The 17927-nt window shown below is 42.4% G+C and overlaps 1 long non-coding RNA gene across 1 annotated transcript; it reads right to left on the bottom strand.

Annotated features, from left to right (window-relative positions):
* Window positions 1–1981: 1981 nt before the first annotated feature.
* LOC123169049 (uncharacterized) lies at window positions 1982–5395 on the bottom strand. The gene is made up of 5 exons (XR_006484621.1): window positions 4597–5395; window positions 4216–4485; window positions 3883–4075; window positions 3540–3806; window positions 1982–2172 (listed from the first exon to the last, which is right to left on the bottom strand). It is a non-coding gene; the product is annotated as an uncharacterized lncRNA (long non-coding RNA).
* Between the last annotated feature and the right edge of the window lie 12532 nt (window positions 5396–17927).

Here is a 17927-nt window from a genome sequence, read left to right as displayed (position 1 = left end):
CAACCAAGCCAGTATTACGCAGGAACGTGCTTTTGGCACTGTTAGTGGACAGGTACTGACCCACTGCAGCAAGAGCTAACATTGCGGTTATAGTTGCCTCGCCACCTTTAGAAGGTGGCGGTTCCACCGTTTTTTCCATAGCTCGCTGAAAAGTTGAGGTTTTACATTAGTAGTACTAGAACAGAAGATATTAAGGAGGCAGAAAAACCAAACAAAATAGCTTTGGTCTATATACAGAACTTGGTGAACCCATGTAAAATAATAGTTGTATTTTATTGCAAAGTACATAATCAAACAAGGTTCCAAACATATGACCATGTACCATCGCTAATGTATTGTCTATTTTTTCACATTGTATTGAGGGCTAAGGATAAAGAGACGAAGTTTATAATACTGTAAGCATAGTATGACATCATTCATATCACAAAACAACTGAGAACAGACAAACAGGCAATTGTAACGTTGTGCCGGCAAGTCCAGCACAGAACTAGATTACAGGTCAAGATCAAAGGAACATCACTCCTCTCTTTCAAACCTTGTAAGGTGCAATGATACGCTAAGAAAATTGTGTATAAAAAGAGTAATAGACATGGGCTGCAAACCATCCAGTTCAAGGCACAAGTCAGAGTAAGTAGTAGTTAAAAGGCATGAGGATTAAGGACTTACAACAGCGGCTTTGACTGGTGTAGTCATGCCCTTCTTCTTGCTGGTGTGACAGTCCTTGAATATTTCCACAACATTTGGTTCAGGTACTTTTTGGTCCTTGCGGGCTTTCCTCTGCATTTGGAACAAGTCATCTGATAATATGGTGCAGCGAAAAGAGTGAAACAACAGCTAATTACAAGAGCCTCGGAGTGTGCAATATAGCTACGAGATCCTGTCGTCTGTTGGAATTTCACTTTCGTATGGTTGGCCTTGTTCTTTGAACAATTCACCTACAAGAAGATAGATTTGTGTGGCACATGCGTAAATAGGACTTCAACATGTGATCTGATCACATATATATAATGTACCTGATACTTCGGATCGGACAAGTGTTTAACGAGGCCTCTCTAGTCTTCATCAGATATATTTTCCACTGGAGATGTTTGGGCAAGTTCACTGTTAGCCTTGCCTTCAAAGTGAGTTTTCCTCAAGTTATACCGATACTGTCGCAGAGCAGACTTGAAAACATGGGTGCAAGCTTTTCTGGTTGCATCATCTTGGCTATCCAACTTGAACCTCATCTGTTGAAAATTATGGGAGTCTCATTATCAGCAACCTAGAAAGTATTGGACAGAGCAAGACGATATTACTAGTTTCCATACATAACCATACTTACAGATAAATGGTCGAGGAAGGTGTTGAACTGGGTTTCGTCTTTGTCATTCCTGTACTGAATCCATGTTGGGAGGATACGTACATGACACCTAACAGCAACCGCTGCCTCTGATACTAACTTGGCTGACTCTGTAGCATCACGTGTCCTTTTCAAACCCGCCTCAAAACGGATCTCCATTCTTCCTCCTCTAGATTTAGTTAACCTATCGAGCATTATCCCTGATGTTTGTTTCCTCTTGCGCCTAGGTGCTAGTCCAACAACAAACATAGGAAGTGTTAGTGTACATCAAACTGTGAGACTACATATAAATAAGCATGCAACTGTAACTTGACTCCAGCAACTACCTTCTTGTTGTTGAAGCTCACAATCTGATCTTGCCAACTCATCTTGTGTCAAGAGTGCTTCGGAAGTAGTGTGAGGTCGCAACGGAGCTTGGGAACGTGCTGCTAGCTGAGTTGACCAACGAGTAAATCGTTGCAGCTGGTTGTACTGTGGAAGGTGTTGCAACAACTAGGGTTATCTCTGCTTGTTTGGTGGCAGCTATTTGTTTCTGTTTGGCTTGTTCTGCAGCTCGTTTAGCACGGGATACCCTGTCGGTACAATTTTCCGCTGGACTTTGACCTTCTATTGCAACATCAGTACCAGCAGAATCTGCAGGATTCTTCCGCTTCCCTTTCCCTGTCGTTCTGTCTTGCTTCCTCTTTCTCTGTACCATGTTAAGTCAAGCCGACAAGAAAAATGAATAACAATTTAGTTCCGCCCGTGTCACCACCAGTCCACCGAACCAGCTGTAGATCGCTAACTCTCTTGTCGACGCCCGGCAGAACAAATTGATGCATGATACAGACAAACTGAACTTTGATGTTAGACAACCACATGATAGGAGGATGTAATATGTAAGAAAAAACATGACATCATGAGATAACCAGAACTATGATGTGTAAACTAAGCAGAAGACATTTCACTAAATTAGAAGCAATGCAATGGAAGGTAGACACCATATGAAAGATGCTACAAATATTGCTCTGCCAAGTTAACTGTGTCTCATCATAAATGTCGTTTAAACAATTGTGAAGCAGTACAAGAAATAAATCATATGCAAGATGCAAACAACATCACACTATCAAGTTAAAGGTCTCTCGTCATTAGTGCCATTGCATATTCACAACATTGCATATTCACAGCTTATGATGTGTAAACTAAGGAGAAGGCATTTCAACAAATTAGAAGCAATGAAAGCTAGACACCATATGAAAGATGCAACGAATATCATTCTACCAAGTTAAAACTGTCTCGTCATAAGTGCCATTTCAACAAATTAGTAGTACTAGTCATCAACCCGTGCTTTCGCACGGGCTTGTCTGATTCTACATAGCATTATTATTTGGTCATATCTCAATAGCTTTATGTTGCCTTTTCTTTTCTATGGATGAATGATTCATATGATATTGTTAACTTGTATGCTAACTTTAGAACTTTAGTTTTGAAAAAGATATTAGTGAGAACATGTAATTCTTTCCATTCATATAAAACAGCATCGAGAAGTGCCTTTTTGGATCTCAATTCCTACTCTCACATAGATTGGTTAAACCTACGTAGGTGTGCATGCCCACATATGTGACTGTAGCTTTTGTGAATGATGTTGCATTCCTATACCAGAATCCTATTTGGTATTGATAAGACATAGATGCATCTAAATTTAGATAAATTTCTACAGCATAGTTTCAACATGGATTAAATGGTTAGTCAAACTTTCCATGTGTGATAGAAATATATATTTTGCAAAACCTTGATTAGTGATTAGCACTAACTTTTTGGGTTAAACAATCCAGCGGTGATAAAATTAGAGTTACTTTATGCGGAAGTTAGCTTACTATTTAACCAAGGATGTAATCAGTAAACATACTGTCCTTATTCTTACCTCCACAATTGTGTATAAATTAAATTTTGAGTTCAATGGTTAAATGTACTCCTATTAAATTTTAGAGTAACCTTATCTTTTTTATGCAAATAAAACATAACAGTCCATGACTCCAGTGAGAAAAACAAAAGAAATCAATCCATGACTCCATTGAGAAAAACAAAAGAATCAATACATGAAATGTGTCTTGTATGGCAATTTACTATTCAGGAAATAGAAATTGTATAATCCACCTTTCTCATCTTCAAAACATCAAGAAGATAGAAGAGTAAAATTTCAAAAGGAAGCTTCTCTAACCTGATGTACGCAATGATTTTAATTAATGAGCAAAGGAAATGTCGGCATTGATTGTCGACATAGCATCTCCTTAATCTTGGACTGGTCATACTGGCCTTCGTACCACACGACCTGGAGATACTGATTGACACTATGAACATCCATTTTGTTTGCCTTATGACTTATGAGATACTTGATAAATAAACAACCATCTGTAGCTGGGCGTCTTGCCAAATAACATCTGCCTTTTCTTCATGTAAGTCAATGCCTAAACATTGTCAAACAAACCTAGTAGGAAAGCAATCATACTGGTTAAACCTAGCTCTAAGAGTAAATAAATTATAACATACAGATAGGTGCATACCTAGAATTTGAGAAGATTATATACTATGAAGAGAAGAATGAACCTGACCAAACCATGAACTATTTAGGAGTAGCACGTTGTTAGAAGAAATCAGATCGAAGTATAATAGGACAAAAAAAACTGTTATAGCTGCTTGCTCTTGACCGTTCCTTCAAAATAGCCATTGTTCGAATTTAGTATGTAGGAAAACTACCTGCACAACAGAATCTACTCTTACTTAGAGTAAGGATGTGTCGTTAGCTTATATATATAAATTTGTCCTTTTCAACTTTAAAACTCCGCAATCATCAGAAAAGAAAAGACCCATTCAAAGCTATTTTCTCCGAACATTACCTCATAGGATCAAACTCATGCATTGCGAGCAGGTCCAACAGGTAGACAGAGGATGTTTGAAACTCGCCAGAGAAAAGGTATATATGCTGAAACGTTTATTGTACTGTGCCGCGCAAGTACCCCGTGTAGATGGGTGTTGGCTTCGTCCTTGTTATGTTGATGGATGGCAAGCAGTTACTGCTTGCAAGTCACATGCATGGTGGGTGTCATCATGTGGTTGCACGATATGCTGAAATTTAACACACGTCATAGTCTCGCACCTTGATCAACCTGTATGACAAATATGCAATACATCATCCGTAGCTATTACAGGAGATGACAGGAAAAATCAATCTGTCAGCAGTTCAAAGATCCAAGAAGATATTGAAGCACACCACCAACCTCTTCCTTGATTGCCGGTCTTCATGGTAGTGATGTAGTCGTCGCTGTTACAGTGAGGATGTTGCTTAGCATTGAGGTATGTACTCAGCAGATGGCTGCAGGAGGTAAGGGTGCAGCGGGGGGCAATAGCTGGGCCGGGTGAGGTCCATCTTAGTTACTCGGGAGGTGAAGATAGACAGAGGAGAAGAGCTTGGGGAGAGATTGGAGATTCAAACCTTGGAGACTAAACATATAAGCAGAAAAGTGGAAATTCCTATAGATTAATTTTCATTAGCTTGTAGCCAATAACCTATAGGTCGCATGTCATGGTGTGGTCATTGTGGAAGTCCGGGATGGGGTGAGGCCGCACTGATTCCTGCAGATTGACTTCGATCGACACTTGTCAGGAAGAAAAATTCTTGGACTTGAATCCTCTTCAAACAAATCTTGCTACCCCGCTGGTAAGACCTAGAGAATAAAATCCGCACCATCATCCAATTCTGTCAAGATCTAGGTTAGAAAACACATTGAGAATCTGGGCAGAATGCACCCCGGGTCATGTATTTTGGTGGAGATCGACAGACGAACCAATCCACGACAGTAATCCTCCATATGCTCTCGCGAGGACGTAGCTAGGTAACGTGGGGAAGAATCAGCAGCAGAAATCCGGCCAAGGAGAAGAGCTTGTGGAGATCATCGAGATTCAATCCGTGGAAAGCAACAAAAATAAACTTCGAGATTCAATCCGTGGAAAGCAAGAAAAAATAAATCCAAAGCCAAAGGTGAACCTCATCAGAGATCTGTTTCTCGCGAGGGGGGCGGGGGGATAACGGGGAGAGAAGGAGCAGGTCGATCAGTTTTTTTGTTGTTGAGAGAAGCAGGCCGATTAGTTATTAGGCATCGTTGGGGCAATGGACTCTTCCTTCAACTGGCATGCACGTGGGACAGCTCTTTCATGTACCTAATCCGACCACTAGTAGAAAAAGGGCCTATTGTTCCGGTTCGTGAGGGCCTTCTGTCCCGGTTTGTGAATCAGGACTAAAAGGTCGTTACTAATGCCTTGGCCTTTAGTTCCGGTTCTTACATGAACCGGGACAAAATGTCCTCCATGTGGCCGCTGCGGCCAGCCCAGGCAGGGGGGCCTTTGGTCCCGGTTGGTGACACCAACCGGAACCAATAGGCATCCACGCGTCAGCATCTGGCTGAAGCTGAGGTTTTTGTTTTTTTTAAAGGGGCTGATTTAGGGGTTTTGGGGGTTAATTTAGGTTGTTATTAGGTAGCTATTAGAGAGAATTGTCCTCTCTTATATCTCCGTGCTTGGTTTACCAACGCTACGTACTGCTATGCCTAAACATGGCTTAGATTGAAGTGAAGGCAACATGTGGTGCATGTCGAAAGTAATACTAATCCTAACTTGATCAAGTTTGGATTGTACTACTTTCGACATGCACCACATGCATGTTGCCTTCACTTCAATCCAATCCATGTTCATTTCACCTGCTGATATATAATAACTCTTCATGCGCGCATCATGCATCATCATATATAATAACAAGTCCTACTAATCATCATCATACAACTTCTACTCGTTATTAATAACAAGTCATACGATCATCGTCCTCATAGTCATCGAACCAACCCTACTTAATTGTTCTTAGCACATGATCATCAGTATTAGGTAGGACCGAAATACCCTCTTTAAGGTAAAATAGCATAAAACAATATAGACCCCGACTCTCCATTATGAAGAATGGAGATCATCGTATCTCCAATTCTTGCGCTTCGCTTCCTTTTGCTTCCAAGAACCTCCTTGCGACTGTCCATACATTTTTTCCATTCTTTGATTTGCATGTCTCCACTTCTTTTAGAAATCCGGTATGGACAGTTGAGATTCATAGGATGACCTGGTTGTATGTTCAAAACATCAAGCCTACCATTCTGATACATCAAATGAGGCACACAATCCTCTGGGATTATCTATTGAAAAACATAGTAATAACTTCATAGTTAGCAATGATGTACTAGTTTTAGAAGTATGCAAAAGATGTACGAATGTCGTAATAGTAAGAAATCTTACCAGGGTATCTCCATAGTAGTTACCGTAGTTCAACACGTGCACTAGTGGCACGTAGTGACCATAATGTGGAGTTGTTTTACAATAGATATTGTAATTCTCAAGATCAGTACAAAATCCGACCAGATGAGTTTTCTCCTTATAAGTTAACTCAGAGCCATCGGTGTAGTAGGTTCTGTCTACCATATTCCGCACATTGTTTGAACAATCAAGATAAGCTGTCAATAAAAATAAGTTGTCAACTACTTTGAAATGAAGAATATAAATTAGCTAATAACTATGTTTGAGAAACTCACATAGCGGTAGAATTGGAGGCGTATCAACAAGGACCCAAATGTCCATATTGTCTTGCTCGATGTCAGGATCACCAAGATCCATGGTGACAAGCATACCCTCATCAAAACCATACATCTTGCAAAATGCTTTCCTATTTTTGCAACCAAAATGGGTTACACTCTCAGAATTATACAGATTTACCTCAAAATCTATATCATGATGGGTCCTTAGGTGAATTTTCTTTGTTTCCATACTTTCATGGTCTTCAAAACCCATCCTCTCCACGACGTAGCATCTTGCATGGCATGGGATAAGCTAGCCGAATTGTAAAAGATGAAAAGTACACATTGAAATAGTTGAATTCGTGCTTAATTACGAAAAAATAACACTTGTCGTCGTTGCGTACCGTTTCAACATCGAAGGTCTCCTCCAGCTTAATACTGAAGCGTCGATCTTCGTCCAGGTGAGGCCTGTCGCACTGACCTCGGTCATCGTGGCACCAGTCGCACTCCCCCGGGAGACTTTGGTCGTCCGAGTACGACATTTCCTATGTTCATAATTCAAATATTAAACGTCTACAATTAAATATATGTACTAAAAAACCTAAGTTAGATCATTATTATTCATCACGGGTTGACTCTCGGTTTGTCGAGTCTTTTCTTGAAAACTCTCAGCTCACATGGTGTATACATTCGACCGTTGGTGATGGTCGCTCCTCCATTTGTCCCCGAGTGCATTACACCAAAATGTCTAGCACACGGGAACAAAGGAGAAGCGACCCCCACGACAACAGTCGGGATTCGTCCTCTCATATATATATGGTGGAACTCTCCCTCACTGATTCTTCTCTGACATTTGCGACCGTCGGTGATGGTAGCTCCTCCTTTCGTTCTCGAGTGCATTACACCAAATTGTCTAGCACACGGGAACGAAGGAGAAGCTACCCCCACGACAACAGTCGGGATTCTTCGTCCTCTCATATATGGTGGAGACTCAACATGTTGAAAATATGCCCTAGAGGCAATAATAAAATGGTTATTATTGTATTTCCTTGTTCATGATAATTGTCTGTTGTTCATGCTATAATTGTATTAACTGGAAACCATAATACATGTGTGAATACATAGACCAGAACATGTCCCTAGTAAGCCTCTAGTTGACTAGCTCGTCGATCAATAGATGGTTATGGTTTCCTGACCATGGACATTGGATGTCATTGATAACGGGATCACATCATTAGGAGAATGATGTAATGGACAAGACCCAATCCTAAGCATAGCACAAGATCGTGTAGTTCGTTTGCTAGAGCTTTTCTAATGTCTAGTATCATTTCCTTAGACCATGAGATTGTGCAACTCCCGGATACAGTAGGAATGCTTTGGGTGTACCAAACGTCACAACGTAACTGGGTGGCTATAAAGGTGCACTACAGGTATCTCCGAAAGTGTCTGTTGGGTTGGCACGAATCGAGACTGGGATTTATCACTCCGTATGACGGAGAGGTATCTCTGGGCCCACTCGGTAATGCATCATCATAATGAGCTCAATGTGACTAAGGAGTTAGCCACGGGATCATGCGTTAAGGTACGAGTAAAGTGACTTGCCGGTAACGAGATTGAACAAGGTATTAGGATACCGACGATCGAATCTCGGGCAAGTAACATACCGATTGACAAAGGGAATTGTATACGGGATTGATCGAATCCTCGACATCGTGGTTCATCCGATGAGATCATCGTGGAACATGTGGGAGCTAACATGGGTATCCAGATCCCGCAGTTGGTTATTGACCGGAGAGTCATCTCGGTCATGTCTGCATGTCTCCCGAACCCGTAGGGTCTACACACTTAAGGTTCGGTGACGCTAGGGTTGTAGAGATATTAGTATGCGGAAATCCGAAAGTCGTTCGGGGTCCCGGATGAGATCCCGGACGTCACGAGGAGTTCCGGAATGGTCCGGAGGTAAAGATTTATATATGGGAAGTCCTATTTTGGCCACCGGAAAATGTTCGGGATTTTTCGGTATTGTACCGGGAAGGTTCTAGAAGGTTCCGAAGTGGGGCCCACCTGCATGGGGGGACCCACATGAACGTGGGTAGTGGGGGCAAGGCCCCACACCCCTGGTCAAGGCGCACCAAGATCCCACCTTAGAAGGAATAAGATCATATCCCGAAGGGATAAGATCAAGATCCCTAAAAAAGGGGGATAACAATCGGTGGGGAAGGGAAATGATGGGATTTCTTTCCCCCACCTTTGCCAACGCCCCAATGGACTTGGAGGGCAAGAAACCAGCCCCCTCCACCCCTATATATAGTGGGGAGGCGCATGGGAGCAGCACCCCAAGCCCTGGCGCCTCCCTCCCTCGCGTGACACCTCTTCCTCCCCGCTTGCGCTTGGCGAAGCCCTGCCGGGATCCCGCTACTTCCACCACCACGCCGTCGTGCTGCTGGATCTCCAGCAACTTCTCCTCCCCCCTTGCTGGATCAAGAAGGAGGAGACGTCCCCGCTCCGTACATGTGTTGAACGCGGAGGTGCCGTCCGTTCGGCGCTAGGATCATCGGTGATTTGGATCACGACGAGTACGACTCCATCAACCCCGTTCTCTTGAACGCTTCCGCTCGCGATCTACAAGGGTATGTAGATGCACTCCTCCCCTCTCGTTGCTAGCATCTCCTAGATTGATCTTGGTGACACGTAGGAAAATTTTGAATTTCTGCTACGTTCCCCTACAGTGGCATCATGAGCCAGGTCTATGTGTAGATTCTATGCACGAGTAGAACACAAAGTAGTTGTGGGCGATGATTTGTTCAATTTCCTTGCCGTTACTAGTCTTATCTTGATTCGGCGGCATTGTGGGATGAAGCGGCCCGGACCGACCTTACACGTACTCTTACGTGAGACAGGTTCCACCGACTGACATGCACTTGATGCATAAGGTGGCTAGCGGGTGTCTGTCTCTCCCACTTTAGTTGGATCAGATTCGATGAAAAGGGTCCTTATGAAGGGTAAATAGCAATTGGCATATCACCATTGTGGCTTTTGCGTAGGTAAGAAACGTTCTTGCTAGAAACCCATAGCAGCAACGTAAAACATGCAACAACAATTAGAAGACGTCTAACTTGTTTTTGCAGGGTATGCTATGTGATGTGATATGGCCAAAAGGATGTGATGAATTATATATGTGATGTATGAGATTGATCATGTTCTTGTAATAGGAATCACGACTTGCATGTCGATGAGTATGACAACCGGCAGGAGCCATAGGAGTTGTCTTAATTTATTGTATGACCTGCGTGTCAATGAAAACGCCATGTAATTACTTTACTTTATTGCTAACCGTTAGCCATAGTAGTAGAAGTAATAGTTGGCGAGACAACTTCATGAAGACACGATGATGGAGATCATGATGATGGAGATCATGGTGTCATGCCGGTGACGAAGGTGATCATGCCGCGCCTCGAAGATGGAGATCAAAGGCGCAAGATGATATTGGCCATATCATGTCACTTTATGATTTGCATGTGATGTTTGTCATGTTTACATCTTATTTGCTTAGAACGACGGTAGCATAAATAAGATGATCCCTCACTAAAATTTCAAGAGATGTGTTCCCCCTAACTGTGCACCGTTGCGAAGGTTCGTTGTTTCGAAGCACCACATGATGATCGGGTGTGATAGATTCTAACGTTCGCATACAAAGGGTGTTGACGAGCCTAGCATGTACAGACATGGCCTCGGAACACAAGCAAAACACTTAGGTTGACTTGAGGAGCCTAGCATGTACAGACATGGCCTCGGAACACAAGAGACCGAAAGGTCGAACATGAGTCGTATAGTAGATACGATCAACATGGAGATGTTCACCAATGATGACTAGTCCGTCTCACGTGATGATCGGACACGGCCTAGTCGATTCGGATCATGTATCACTTAGATGACTAGAGGGATGTCTATCTAAGTGGGAGTTCATTAAATAATCAGATGAACTTAATTGTCATGAACATAGTCAAAAGGTCTTTGCAAATAATGTCGTAGCTTACGCTTTAGTTCTACTAAGATATGTTCCTAGAGAAAATTTAGTTGAAAGTTGATAGTAGCAATTATGCGGACTGGGTCCGTAAACTGAGGATTGTCCTCATTGCTGCACAGAAGGCTTATGTCCTTAATGCACCGCTCGGTGTGCTGAACCTCGAGCGTCGTTTGTGGATGTTGCGAACATCTGACATACATGTTTTGATGACTACGTGATAGTTCAGTGCGTAATGTTGAACGGTTTAAAATTGTGGCACCAAAGATGGTTTTGAAACGTCGCAGAACATATGAGATGTTCCAAAGACTGAAATTGGGATTTCAGACCAGTGCCCACGTCAAGAGGTATGAGACCTCTGGCAAGTTTCTTAAGCCTGCAAACTAAGGGAGAAAAGCTCAATCGTTGAGCATGTGCTCAGATTGTCTGAGTACTACAATCACTTGAATCGAGTGGGAGTTAATCTTCCAGATGAGATAGTGATGGTTCTCCATAGTCACTGCCACCAAGCTATTAGAGCTTTGTGATGAACTATAACATATCAGGGATAGACATGATGATCCTTGAGCAACTCGCGATGTTTGACACCGCGAAAGTAGAAATCAAGTAGGAGCATCAATTGTTGATGGTTAGTAAAACCACTAGTTTCTAGAAGGGCAAGGGCAAGAAGGGATACTTCATGAAACGGCAAATCAGTTGCTGCTCTAGTGAAGAAACCCAAGGTTGAACCCAAACCTGAGACTAAGTGCTTCTGAAATGCGGGAACGGTCACTGAAGCAGAACTACCCTAGATACTTCGTAGATGAGAAGGCTGGCAAGGTCGACAGAAGTATATTGGATATACATTATATTAATGTGTACTTTACTAGTACTCCTAGTAGCACCAGGGTATTAGATACCGGTTCGGTTGCTAAGTGTTAGTAACTCGAAATAAAAGCTGCGGAATAAACAGAGACTAGCTAAAGGTGAGATGACGATATGTGTTGGAAGTGTTTCCAAGGTTGATGTGATCAAGCATCGCATGCTCCCTCTACCATCGAGATTGGGGTTAAACCTGAATAATTATTATTTGGTGTTTGCGTTGAGCATAGACATGATTGGATTATGTTTATCGCAATACAGTTATTCATTAAAGGAGAATAATGGTTACTCTGTCTATTTGAATAATACCTTCAATGGTCTTGCACCTAAAATGAATGGTTTATTGAATCTCGATCGTAGTGATACACATGTTCATGCCAAAAGATATAAGATAGTAATGATAGTACCACATACTTGTGGCACTGCCACTTGAATCATATTGGTATATAACGCATCAAGAAGCTCCATGTTGATGGATCTTTGGACTCACTCGTTTTTGAAAAGATTGAGACATGCGAACCATGTCTATTAGTATATATGCATGAAGAAAGTCCATACAGATGGATCATTTGGACTCACTTGATTTTGAATCACTTGAGACATGCAAATCATACCACATGGGCAAGATGATTGAAAGGCCTCATTTTCAGTAAGATGGAACAAGAGAGCAACTTGTTGGAAGTAATACATTTGATGTGTGCAGTCCAATGAGTGCTGACGCACGCAGTAGATATCGTTATGTTCTTACTTCACAGATGATTTGAGTAGATGCTGAGAATATTTACTTGATGAAACACAAGTCTGAATTATTGAAAGGTTCAAGTAATTTCAGAGTGAAGTTGAAGATCGTCGTGACAAGAGGATAAAATGTCTGTGATATGATCATAGAGATGAATATCTGAGTTACGAGTTTGGCACACAATTAAGAAATTGTGGAAATTGTTTCACGACTAATACCGCCTGGAACACCATATTGTGATGGTGTGTCCGAACATCATAACTGCACCCTATTGGATATGGTGCATACCATGATGTCTCTTATCGAATTACAACTATCGTTTATGGGTTAGGCATTAGAGACAACCGCATTCACTTTAAATAGGGCACCACGCAATTCCGTTGAGACGACACCGTATGAACTATGGTTTAGAGAAACCTAAGCTGTCGTTTCTTAAAAGTTTGGGGCTGCGACGCTTATGTGAAAAAGTTTTAGGCTGATAAGCTCGAACCCAAAGCGGATAAATGCATCTTCATAGAATACCCAAAACAGTTGGGTATACCTCCTATTTCAGATCTGGAAGCAAAAGTGATTGTTTCTAGAAACGGGTCCTTTCTCGAGGAAAAGTTTCTCTCGAAAGAATTGAGTGGGAGGATGGTGGAGACTTGATGAGGTCATTGAACCGTCACTTCAACTAATGTGTAGCAGGGCACAGGAAGTTGTTCCTGTGGCACCTACACCAATTGAAGTGGAAGCTTATGATAGTGATCATGAAACTTCAGATCAAGTCACTACCAAACCTCATAGGACGACAAGGATGCGTACTACTTCAGAGTGGTACGTAATCCTGTCTTGGAAGTCATGTTGCTAGACAACAATGAACCTACGAGCTATGGAGAAGCGATGGTGGGCCCGGATTCCGACGAATGGCTCGAGGCCATAAAATCCAAGAGGATCCATGTATGAAAACAAAGTATAGACTTTGAAAGAACTACTTGATGGTCGTAAGGCTGTTGGGTACAGATGGATTTTAAAGGGAAGACAGACAATGATGGTAAGTGTCACCATTAAGAAAGCTCGACTTGTCGTTAAGATGTTTTCCGGCAAGTTCAAGGAGTTGACTGCGATGAGACTTTCTCACTCGTAGCGATGCTAAGAGTCTGTTAGAATTATATTAGCAGTTACTGCATTATTTATGAAATCTTGCAGATAGGATGTCAAAACATTGTTTCCTCGACGATTTTCTTGAGGAAAGGTTGTATGTGATACAACCAGAAGGTTTTGTCAATCCTGAAAGATGCTAACAAGTATGCAAAGCTCCAGCAATCCTTCTAAGGATTGGAGTAAGCATCTCGGAGTTGGAATGAACGCTTTGATGAGATGATCAAAGATTTTGGGTTTATACAAAGTTCATGAGAAACTTGTATTTCCAAAGAAGTGAGTGGGAGCACTACAGAATTTTTGATGAGTATATGTTGTTAACATATTGTTGATCATAAATGATGTAGAATTTCTGGAAAGCATCCAGGGTTATTGGAAAAGTGTTTTTAATGGAAAACCTGGATTAAGCTACTTGAACATTGAGCATCAAGATCTATAAGGATAGATCAAAAACGCTTAATAGTACTTTCAAATGAATACATACCGTGACAAGATTTTGAAGGAGTTCAAAATAGATTAGTAAAGAAGGAGTTCTTGGCTGTGTTACAAGGTGTGAGTATTGAGTAAGACTCAAGACCTGACCACGGCAGAAGAAAGAGAAAGGACGAAGGTCGTCCCCTATGCTTTAGACGTAGGCTCTACAATATGCTATGCTGTGTACCGCACCTGAAGTGTGCCTTGCCATGAGTTAGTCAAGGGGTACAATAGTGATCCAGGAAGGGATCACATGACAGCGGTCGAACTTATCCTTAGTATCTATTGGACTAAGGAATTTTCTTGATTATGGAGGTGGAAAGGGGGTTCATCGTAAAGTGTTACGTCAATGCAAACTTTGACACTAATCCGGATGACTCTGAGTAGTGAACCGGATTCGTATAGTAGAGCAGTTATTTGGAATAGCTCCAAGTAGCGCGTGGTAGCTGCATCTACAAAATGACATAGAGATTTGTAAAGCAGACACAGATCTAAATGTTGCAGACCCGTTGACTAAAACCTCTCTCGTAAGCATAACATGATCAAACCCTAGAACTCATTGAGTGTTAATCACATGGTGATGTGGACTAGATTATTAACTCTAGTAAACTCTTGGGTATTAGTCACATGGCGATGTGAACTTTGAGTGTTAATCACATGGTGATGTGAACTAGATTATTGACTCTAGTGCAAGTGGGAGACTGTTGGAAATATGCCCTAGAGGCAATAATAAAATGGTTATTATTGTATTTCATTGTTCATGATAATTGTCTGTTGTTCATGCTATAATTGTATTAACTGGAAACCGTAATACATGTGTGAATACATAGACCACAACATGTCCCTAGTAAGCCTCTAGTTGACTAGCTCGTTGATCAATAGATGGTTATGGTTTCCTGACCATGGACATTGGATGTCATTGATAACGGGATCACATCATTAGGAGAATGATGTGATGGACAAGACCCAATCCTAAGCATAGCACAAGATCGTGTAGTTCGTTTGCTAGAGCTTTTCTAATGTCAAGTATCATTTCCTTAGACCATGAGATTGTGCAACTCCCGGATACCGTAGGAATGCTTTGGGTGTACCAAACGTCACAACGTAACTGGGTGGCTATAAAGGTGCACTACAGGTATCTCCGAAAGTGTCTGTTGGGTTGGCACGAATCGAGACTGGGATTTGTCACTCCGTATGACGGAGAGGTATCTCTGGGCCCACTCGGTAATGCATCATCATAATGAGCTCAATGTGACTAAGGAGTTAGCCACGGGATCATGCGTTACGGTACGAGTAAAGTGACTTGCCGGTAACGAGATTGAACAAGGTATTGGGATACCGACGATCGAATCTCGGGCAAGTAACGTACCGATTGACAAAGGGAATTGTATACGGGATTGATTGAATCCTCGACATCGTGCTTCATCCGATGAGATCATCGTGGAACATGTGGGAGCCAACATGGGTATCCAGATCCCGCTGTTGGTTATTTACCGGAGAGTCGTCTCGGTCATGTCTGCATGTCTCCTGAACCCGTAGGGTCTACACACTTAAGGTTCGGTGACGCTAGGGTTGTAGAGATATTAGTATGCGGAAATCCGAAAGTCGTTCGGAGTCCCGGATGAGATCCCGGACGTCACGAGGAGTTCCAGAATTGTCCGGAGGTGAAGATTTATATATGGGAAGTCCTATTTTGGCCATTGGAAAATGTTCGGGATTTTTCGGTATTGTACCGAGAAGGTTCTAGAAGGTTCCGAAGTGGGGCCCACCTGCATGGGGGGCCCACATGAACGTGGGTAGTGGGGGCAAGGCCCCACACCCCTGGTCAAGGCGCACCAAGATCCCACCTTAGAAGGAATAAGATCATATCCCGAAGGGATAAGATCAAGATCCCTAAAAAAGGGGATAACAATCGGTGGGGAAGGGAAATGATGGGATTTCTTTCCCCCACCTTTGCCAACGCCCCAATGGACTTGGAGGGCAAGAAACCAGCCCCCTCCACCCCTATATATAGTGGGGAGGCGGATGGGAGCAGCACCCCAAGCCCTGGCGCCTCCCTCCCTCCCGTGACACCTCTTCCTCCCCGCTTGCGCTTGGCGAAGCCCTGCCGGGATCCCGCTACTTCCACCACCACGCCGTCGTGCTGCTGGATCTCCATCAACTTCTCCTCCCCCCTTGCTGGATCAAGAAGGAGGAGATGTCCCCGCTCCGTACGTGTGTTGAACGCGGAGGTGTCGTCCGTTCGGCGCTAGGATCATCGGTGATTTGGATCACGACGAGTACGACTCCATCAACCCCGTTCTCTTGAACGCTTCCGCTCGCGATCTACAAGGTTATGTAGATGCACTCCTCCCCTCTCGTTGCTAGCATCTCCTAGATTGATCTTGGTGACACGTAGGAAAATTTTGAATTTTTGCTACGTTCCCCTACACGACAGACTTACAGTCAACCCGAAATATCGTTTAATTATCTTTCTAAAAGAGGATTTGGCTAGTCTCACCTCGATGTCGGAGGGGGCGGTGACGGGGACGACGGCGGGGATGATGGAGGGGCCGGGGGCTCCTAGATTTCTGCGAAAACAAAAACCCTATAAGCTATCAACTAATCATATGCATACGCCTTGCATAGTGCTCTCCAATTTTAGCATTCAAAGTACGAGTAGTTTTCCACTTTGAGCATTCAATAAGCAAAATCAAATCACAAAATAAAGTAGTATTCAAATTAGGATGCATTCAATTATAACCAAAACTACCTCACCTCCATGCGTCCGTACATCGTCGAATATTATCACTAATACACCTCGAATACTATCATACATATAGCATCGCTAGTACAGCTAGAACTGTAGCGCCCGACGGATATCGGCGTGGGCGGTGGACACCCAAAGGGACGGAACCATCACAGGATCATAGCTCCAGTGAGATCCCTGAAGAACCTGCCAGGTATTGTCGAACCTGCCCTCCAACGCAACCATGTAGCGACAGACGTGCTGGTCCTCCTCGCTGACACGGTGACGTACCACCTCCGCGGTGTCTGGAAGCCTCGGCACCGTCACTGGCCCACGCGACCGCCACCAAACAAGGATCGGGTCAACGATGGGCTGGCTCCTCACCAACCTACGCCCACCGGAAGGTAGCACCTCCCAAAACCAGCCCGGCGGAGCCCAGTCCCGGACATGGCCCCTCTGATCAAGCCGGCCTCCTCCGCCGAGTCGACGACGAGGATGCGGGATAGGCATCGTCGACGTCGATGCGGGAATAATTGCTTTAACTAAAAAACCAAACTAGTTCTATTAATTTCCTTGCTAAAAATAAACTACTTCTGTAGTAAAATAAACTAGTTTTGTTAAATCAACTAGTTCAACTACTAATTAAGCACTTACTATAAATAAAATAAAGTAGTTTTGTTAATTAATCAACTAGTTCAACTACTAAGCACTTACTATAAATAGATAAAATAAAGTAGTTCTTACTAAAAATAAACTATTCTATATATAGTAAAATTTAATAAAGTAGTTTTATTAATTAATCAACTAGTTCAACTACTAAGCACTTACTATAAATATATAAAATAAAGTAGTTCTTACTAAAAATAAACTAGTTTAACTAATTCTATTATTTTTCTAACTAATTCTATTAAACACTTTCTCTTCTTATTCTATGAACAAAATTACAACAGAAAAAAATCATAAAAATTCTATGAACACGATAAAAATTCAATGAACAAAATTACAACAGAAAAAAATTATAAAAATTCTCAGAA

Source organism: Triticum aestivum, chromosome 7D (assembly GCF_018294505.1).
Source record: "Triticum aestivum cultivar Chinese Spring chromosome 7D, IWGSC CS RefSeq v2.1, whole genome shotgun sequence".
Taxonomy (NCBI): Eukaryota; Viridiplantae; Streptophyta; class Magnoliopsida; order Poales; family Poaceae; genus Triticum; species Triticum aestivum.
The sequence above is the reverse complement of the archived record's forward strand: the minus strand, read 5'-3'. Positions and strand labels throughout refer to the sequence as shown.